This window comes from Myotis davidii, unplaced genomic scaffold (genome assembly GCF_000327345.1).
Source record: "Myotis davidii unplaced genomic scaffold, ASM32734v1 scaffold1134, whole genome shotgun sequence".
NCBI lineage: Eukaryota > Metazoa > Chordata > Mammalia > Chiroptera > Vespertilionidae > Myotis > Myotis davidii.
The window spans coordinates 621716-628601 of record NW_006286229.1 but is presented as its reverse complement, the minus strand read 5'-3'; the positions used below and the strand labels follow the sequence as shown (position 1 = coordinate 628601).

At 36.6% G+C, this 6886-nt stretch overlaps 1 protein-coding gene across 10 annotated transcripts in view; it reads right to left on the bottom strand.

Moving 5' to 3' along the window:
- The window catches only part of R3HDM2 (R3H domain containing 2), a 126894-nt gene extending 122157 nt beyond the window's left edge, over positions 1-4737 (bottom strand). For all 10 annotated transcript variants that reach the window (XM_006757336.2, XM_006757337.2, XM_006757344.2 and 7 more), the window contains exon 1: positions 4672-4737. The gene's annotated coding sequence lies outside the window, so the exon portion shown is untranslated. The remainder of the gene's footprint in view (positions 1-4671) is intronic.
- Positions 4738-6886: the final 2149 nt, after the last annotated feature.

The window sequence follows — 6886 nt, the reverse complement described above, 5'->3', positions numbered from 1 at the left end:
GAGAGGGAGGGAGGGAGGGAGGGAGGGAGGGATTGTCAACCAAGAATTCTATATCCAGTAAAAGCATCCTTTAAAAATGAAGGAGCCCTGGCCAGGTGGCTCAGTTGGTTGCAGCATTGTTCCACGCACCAGAGAAAAAGACTTGGGTTCAATTCTCTATCTCAACCCAGGGCACATGGCTGGGTTGCCAGTTCGATCCCCGATTGGGGCACATAGACTGATGGCACTGGCCCCACTTGCACCCGCTGCTAGCACCGGCCACAATCACTCTGCACCATCAGCAGGTGCAAACGGGGCCAGCGCCACCATTAGCGTGTGGGAGTGGTGGCAGCAGAAACAGGGCTGCCAGCAGACAGGGGACCAGGGGACACGGTGGGAGGGGCCGGGCAGGGGCACGGAAGATGGGTCAAGACCCGTCCCATCAATGTTTCTCTCTCTCTCCAAAAATCAATAAGAAAGCAATATATCCTCAAGTGAGGATTAAAAAATTAAAAAACTTAACAATTAATTTAAAAATAGAAAAATTAAGACATTCCCACATAAAAATGAGAAAACTTACTGCTAGCAGACCTAAATCATAAGAAATACTATGAGAATCACTCAGACTAAAATAAAAGGACACTAGACAGTAACTCAAATACAAACAAAGAAATAAAAGAGTAATGGTAAAGGTAACTACATAGGTAAATGTAAAAGACAGTATATATGTATTTTTTGTTTGTAACTCTATTTTTCCATCTGATTTAAAAGACAATTGCATAAAGCTACAATTATAAATCTGTGTTGCTGGGCACACCATGTACAAAGATTCAAATTGTACGATAATAATAGCACAAAAGAGGGGAGAGGGAACAGAGTTATACAAGCACAAAGTTTTGTATATTATTATAATTGTTATGTATACTATTGTAATTGAGTTGGTATTAACTGAACTACATTGTTATAAATTAAAATGGTAATTGTAATCCCCAGGGCAATCACTAAGAAAATAACTCAACCTCATAAAGGGAATCTACAAAACCCCATAAATAAAATCATACTTAACAGCGAAAGACTGAGTACAAGCTTAGTAACAAGACAAGGATGCACAGTTTTGCCACTGCTATTCAACATTGCACTGCGGGTACTGGCTAGAGCATGAGGCAATAAGAGAAAGAAAAAAATCCAGATTCAAAAAGAAGTGAAAATATCTCCGTTTGCAGACATGATCTTGTACCTAGAAAATCCTAAGGAACCTACTAAAAACTAATAAGTTCAGCAAGGTTGAAAGATATAAGATCAATGTACAAAAATTGAACAGTCAAAATACTAAATTAAGAAAAAACTCCATTTACAACTGTAACAAGAATAATAAAACACTTAGGTATAAATTTAACAAAAGAAGTGTAAGTTGTATGGGTTAAAAAAAAAGTGTAAGACTTGTATATTGAAAAATTATAAACTACTATTGACAGAAATTAAAGATCTAAATAAGGGGAAGATATCCCATATTCATGGATTGGAAGACTTACTATTACTAAGATGGTAACACTCCCAAAACTGATCTACAGATTCAATGCAATTCCTATCGAAATCCTAGATGAAACCTGACCTGTGTGGTACAGTGGTTGAGATTCGACCCATGAACCAGGAATTCACGGATTGATTCCCAATCAGGACACATGCCTGGGTTCCTGCTCGATCCCCAATAGGGGACATGCAGGAGGCAGCCAATCAGTGGTTCTCTCTCATCATTGATGTTTCTCTCTTCCTCTCCCTTTCTCTCTCTGAAATTAATAAAAACATTTTTTAAAAAATCCTAGATGACTTGCCCTGGCCGGTTTGGCTCGGTGGATAGAGCATCGGCCTGCGGACTGAAGGGTCCCTGGTTCGATTCCAGTCAAGGGCATGTACCTTGGTTGCAGGCACATCCCTAGTGGGGGGTGTGCAGGAGGCAGCTGATTGATGTTTCTAACTCTCTATTCCCTCTCCCTTCTTCTCTGTAAAAAATTAATAAAATATATTTTTTTTAAAAATCCTAGATGACTTTTTTGCAGAAAAATTGACAGAATAATCTAAAATTCACATGGAATGCAAGAGACCTAGAATAAATGACATAATGATGAGAAAGAAAAACAAAATTGGAGGACTCACATTTCCCAATTTCAACTTACTGTATACTCAAAGCTACAGTAATCAAAACAGTGTTGTAGTGGAACAGAAGTAAATACCCAAAAATACACCCTTATATTTATGGTCAACTAATTTTCGACAAGGGTGCCAAGACAATCAAATAGGCCAAGAACAGCGTTTTCAACAAATGGTACTAGGACAAGTGGATATCTACACTTAAAAGAATAAAGTTCAAACCATACCTCAGACCATACACAAAAATTAACTCAAAGAGCTAAAACTATAAAACTCTTAAAAGAAAACTTTGAAATAAATCTCTGTGACCTTGGGTTAGGCAAAATCTTAAAAGCATAAACAACAAAAGGAAAAATAGAAAAGTACCAATACTTAGAAATAACACACCCACTAGGATGGCTAGACCAAAAAGACAGACAATAAGATGTTTGATGAGGATAAACAAATTGGAACCCTCATACAATGGTAGTGGTAATGTAAAATAGCACAACCACTTTGGAAGCAATTTGACAGTTCCTCAAAAAGTTAAACATAGTGTTACCATATGATCCAGCAATTACACTCCTAGGATATACACCCAAGAGAAATGAAAACCTGTACATAAATGTTCATAGTAGTATCATTCATAGTGCCCAAAAAGTGGAAACAATCCTGATGTCCACCAACTGATGAATGGATAAATAAGATGTAACATACCACACAATGGACTATTATTCACCATAGAAAGGAGAAAAGTATTGATACACAATACAATTTGGATGAACCTCTAAAACATTATGCTAAATGAAAAAAGTCAGACACAAAAGGTCACATATTGTCTTATTTCTTTTATATTTTATACCCATACTAAGCAAATCCATAGAGACAGAAAGCATATTTGAGGTTACAAGGGGAGGTAGAAATAGGGAGTGGTTACTTAATGGATATGGAATGGTTTATGAAATAATCAAAGAGTTTTAAAACTAGAGAGATTGTGGTTGCACAGCATTGTAAATTTATTAAGTACCACTGAATTGTAGACTTTGAAATTATCAATTGTATGTTATATGAATTTTACCTCAAAAAATTAACTTGGAGGAAAAAATATATGTCCATACAAAAATTTGTACACAAATATTCATAGCATAGCTTTATTTGTAGTTGCTGAAAACAACCCAAATGTACATCAACAAGTGAATGGATAAACAAACTGTTATAGCTATACAACAGATTGCTACTCAGCAATAAAAAGGAATGAACTACTGACACATGCAATAGCATACATAAATCTCAAAATAATTATGCTTAGTGGAAAAAAAAAGTCAAACCAGAAATAAATGTGAGAACATATACTTTACAATTCCATTTATATAAAATTCTAGACAATGGAAATTATTCTATAGTGACAGACAGTTGATCAGTAGTGGCCTAGAGACCACAGGGGTTGAGGGACCGACTACAAATGGGAATAAGGAAACCTGTGGGGCTGATGAATATGTTCATTATCTTGACTCTGGTTTTAGTTTCATGGGTGAACACTTATGTCAAAATTTTTAATTTGTACATTTTTAATATATACAGTTTACTGTATGTCAATTATAGATCAATCAAGCTTTTAAAAATAAGATGGAGAAAGAAAAATAGGGCAATGTACTCATGCTGGCCACTCAATAACTGATAAGGTAGTAGTAATAAAAGCAGTTTGCTCTATCTTGTTGTACAGATAACACTTGGCAAAATTAAACTTGGACCACACAAAGTAGCAGATAAATCTCAATTTTCTTAAACCTAAAAATACTTTCATTATTTATATTATAATTTCAGTCTTCTTTTTTGACTCATCTTCAGTCAGTAGTGCTAAAACCCTCCCAGTTCCGGCAAGTGATACAATTAATGTGATCTTTAAATAAGCATTTAGATACACCAAGAAAGCTCTTATAAGAAACTCTAATAAGGTTCTTCAAAGCTAAAAATATCTGTAAACAGTATCTCCAGCGTGACGAAATCAACAAAAGACTCCTACTATCTACATGAATCACCACTTAAGAATTCCCCAGTTATAGATATTTTACCTTCTGTAGATATTTGTTCAAATAAATTTAAACTATTTCAAAACATTTTATCTACTTTCTAAAAAGTTAGAAAAGCCTTACAATTAAAACCCTAAGCTGAATTTTGCTTTACCAAAAAGTATGTCCATTGTTTTAAAGACAATAAAAAAGTATGATGTATTTCACTAGTGGGAAAAATTATAGAAATAGAGGTGAAGTTCAATCAATCATAACTACTTTACATTCATAATATTTATGCCAGCCAGGTGAGGAATGACCTTATCTAACCCAAGTTACCATTGTCCTTCACTTCAACTACAGCAATAGCCTTTTTATGTTTTAATTCAGCTGAACTCAATCTTGATATAGCCCCTAAGTCTTAATTTCTTCATCTATTAAATGGGTACAATAACACTCCCAATCTCATGAAGATGTGTGAGGATTAAATAACAATACAGGTATAGCATTTAGTTTGTTGCCTGGTACATAAAAAGTAAATGCTACCTATTATTACCTGAATAAATGTTCAGCCTCCATGAGTCCAGCACTGGAATGGCATCACATATAAGAAACAAGTCTAACCTCAAAAAAAAAAAAAAAAAGAAGAAGTATGTTAAAAGCAATTTAAATCTTAATATGTTGAGACTCTCAAAGAAAATAAAAAAGATCCATTTCAAAATCCACAGCAGCTTCTTAATATCTTCTTTCCCAATTCCTTTTGCTCACAATGTTTCTCTTAACCCTTTTTTTTAAAATATATTTTACTGATTTTCCACAGAGAGGAAGGGAGAGAGATAGTTAGAAAACCTTCTCCAATATCTTCCACAAAATCGTCATCTTCACAGCAAGAATTGACATATTTAGCAATATCATCACTAATAAAAGCAGACTTAGAACTGGACACCATTTCGAAGCTTTGATAGCGCTCCCGGCACTTTTGGCTCAAGACAGGAGGAGCGCAATCGCGCTCCCTGGCACTCAAGAGTGCCTGCCCTGAACCCTTCATATCCACTCCTCCGCTCAATTCACTGCTTATTTGGCTCTTTCCCCTCTGATGATCCCCTTCTCATAAGCAATTCTCAACTTTCTAATATAAATCAATCAGCCGAAACCGGTTTGGCTCAGTGGATAGAGCGTCGGCCTGCGGACTGAAAGGTCCCAGGTTCGATTCCGGTCAAGGGCATGTACCTGGGTTGCGGGCACATCCCCAGTGGGAGTTGTGCAGGGGGCAACTGATCAATGTTTCTCTCTCATTGATGTTTTTCTAGCTCTCTATCTCTCTCCCTTCCTCTCTGTGGAGAATCAATAAAATATATTTAAAAAAAAAATAAATAAATAAATCAATCATCCAGTCTTACTCCTTGAAATTCTTCAGCTGTTTTTTTTACCCATTATCTTTTTACAAGTTCAGAAACTGGGCTAGTAGATCTGGAATCTCTTTTAGTAGGTGAGAAGCAAAAGTAGAGAGGCCAGGGACAGATTTTTCTTCTGTCAGTACAGTAAAACCTCGATATAATGAACTAATTTGGGGGAGGGGGTGTCCATTAAAGCTAAAAGTCCATTATGTAATACTAGTGTCCTGGTGCACATATTCATGCACACTGAAAGGAAATTAATTAGAAGAAATATTTTAATATTGTTATTCATCCTTTATAATAAAAGTGTCAACCAAATTCATAATCGACAGATCAAAACACATGCGTGCAATGGCACCAGTGAGAGCTTTATATGTATCACACATGCGTGAGTCAACTTAGCCTTTTATATATATAGAATAAACTTGCTTAATTAGACCTGATTTCTGATTTAGCTAAATTTTTTTCCAGCTCAGTGAAGCACCCCAACTTCTCTTTCAGGTAATAGTCAGCAACACAGCAGTAAACATCAACACAAAGCAGATTATTATTGTAGATCACATTGGGAGAACAAAAGGTAAAATATTTAACTGTAGCAGAGTTTGACTATATTCTGAGCATTGAGAAAATCTGAAGTCATTTTCAAGCTCCACCATTTCTTACTTCTCTCCAGGACTTTTGTGAGGATCAAATGAGATGAGTCGCGTGAAAACCCCTCACATACATTTGGTTAAACTGTAAAATGTTTACACCTGGCTATAAAGCAAATCTGGTTCCTGGGCTAAAGAAACTCTAAGGAAGCTAGTCACTAGGGTAGTGATGGCGAACCTTTTGAGCTCGGCGTGTCAGCATTTTGAAAAACTCTAACTTAACTCTGGTGCCGTGTCACATATAAAAATTTTTTGATATTTGCAACCATAGTAAAACAAAGACTTATATTTTTGATATTTATTTTATATATTTAAATGCCATTTAACAAAGAAAAATCAACCAAAAAAATGAGTTCGCATGTCACCTCTGACACGCGTGTCATAGGTTCGCCATCACTGCACTAGGGAGAGGAAGCCAAGCATTGCTATGTGACATCATTATCCAGTGCCCACAGAGACCATTTCTGGGCTGGGCTGGGGGCCACATTTTGCCCCATAGGGTCTTGGCAGTGTTGGCTGCGATTTGGTGGGGTGTTGCTCCAGGGTGGTGGTGGGGCCTGTGTCCCACTTGGCTGAAGCAGAGTGTTGGTTTGTCAGCACCAGGCCCATGGTACCATTTATTTTTAAATGGCCAGTGCACATCATGGCAGCTCCTGCGTTGAGCATCTGCCCCCTGGTGGTCAGTGCACAACATAGTTAACAGTTGGAAGGATGGACACTTACC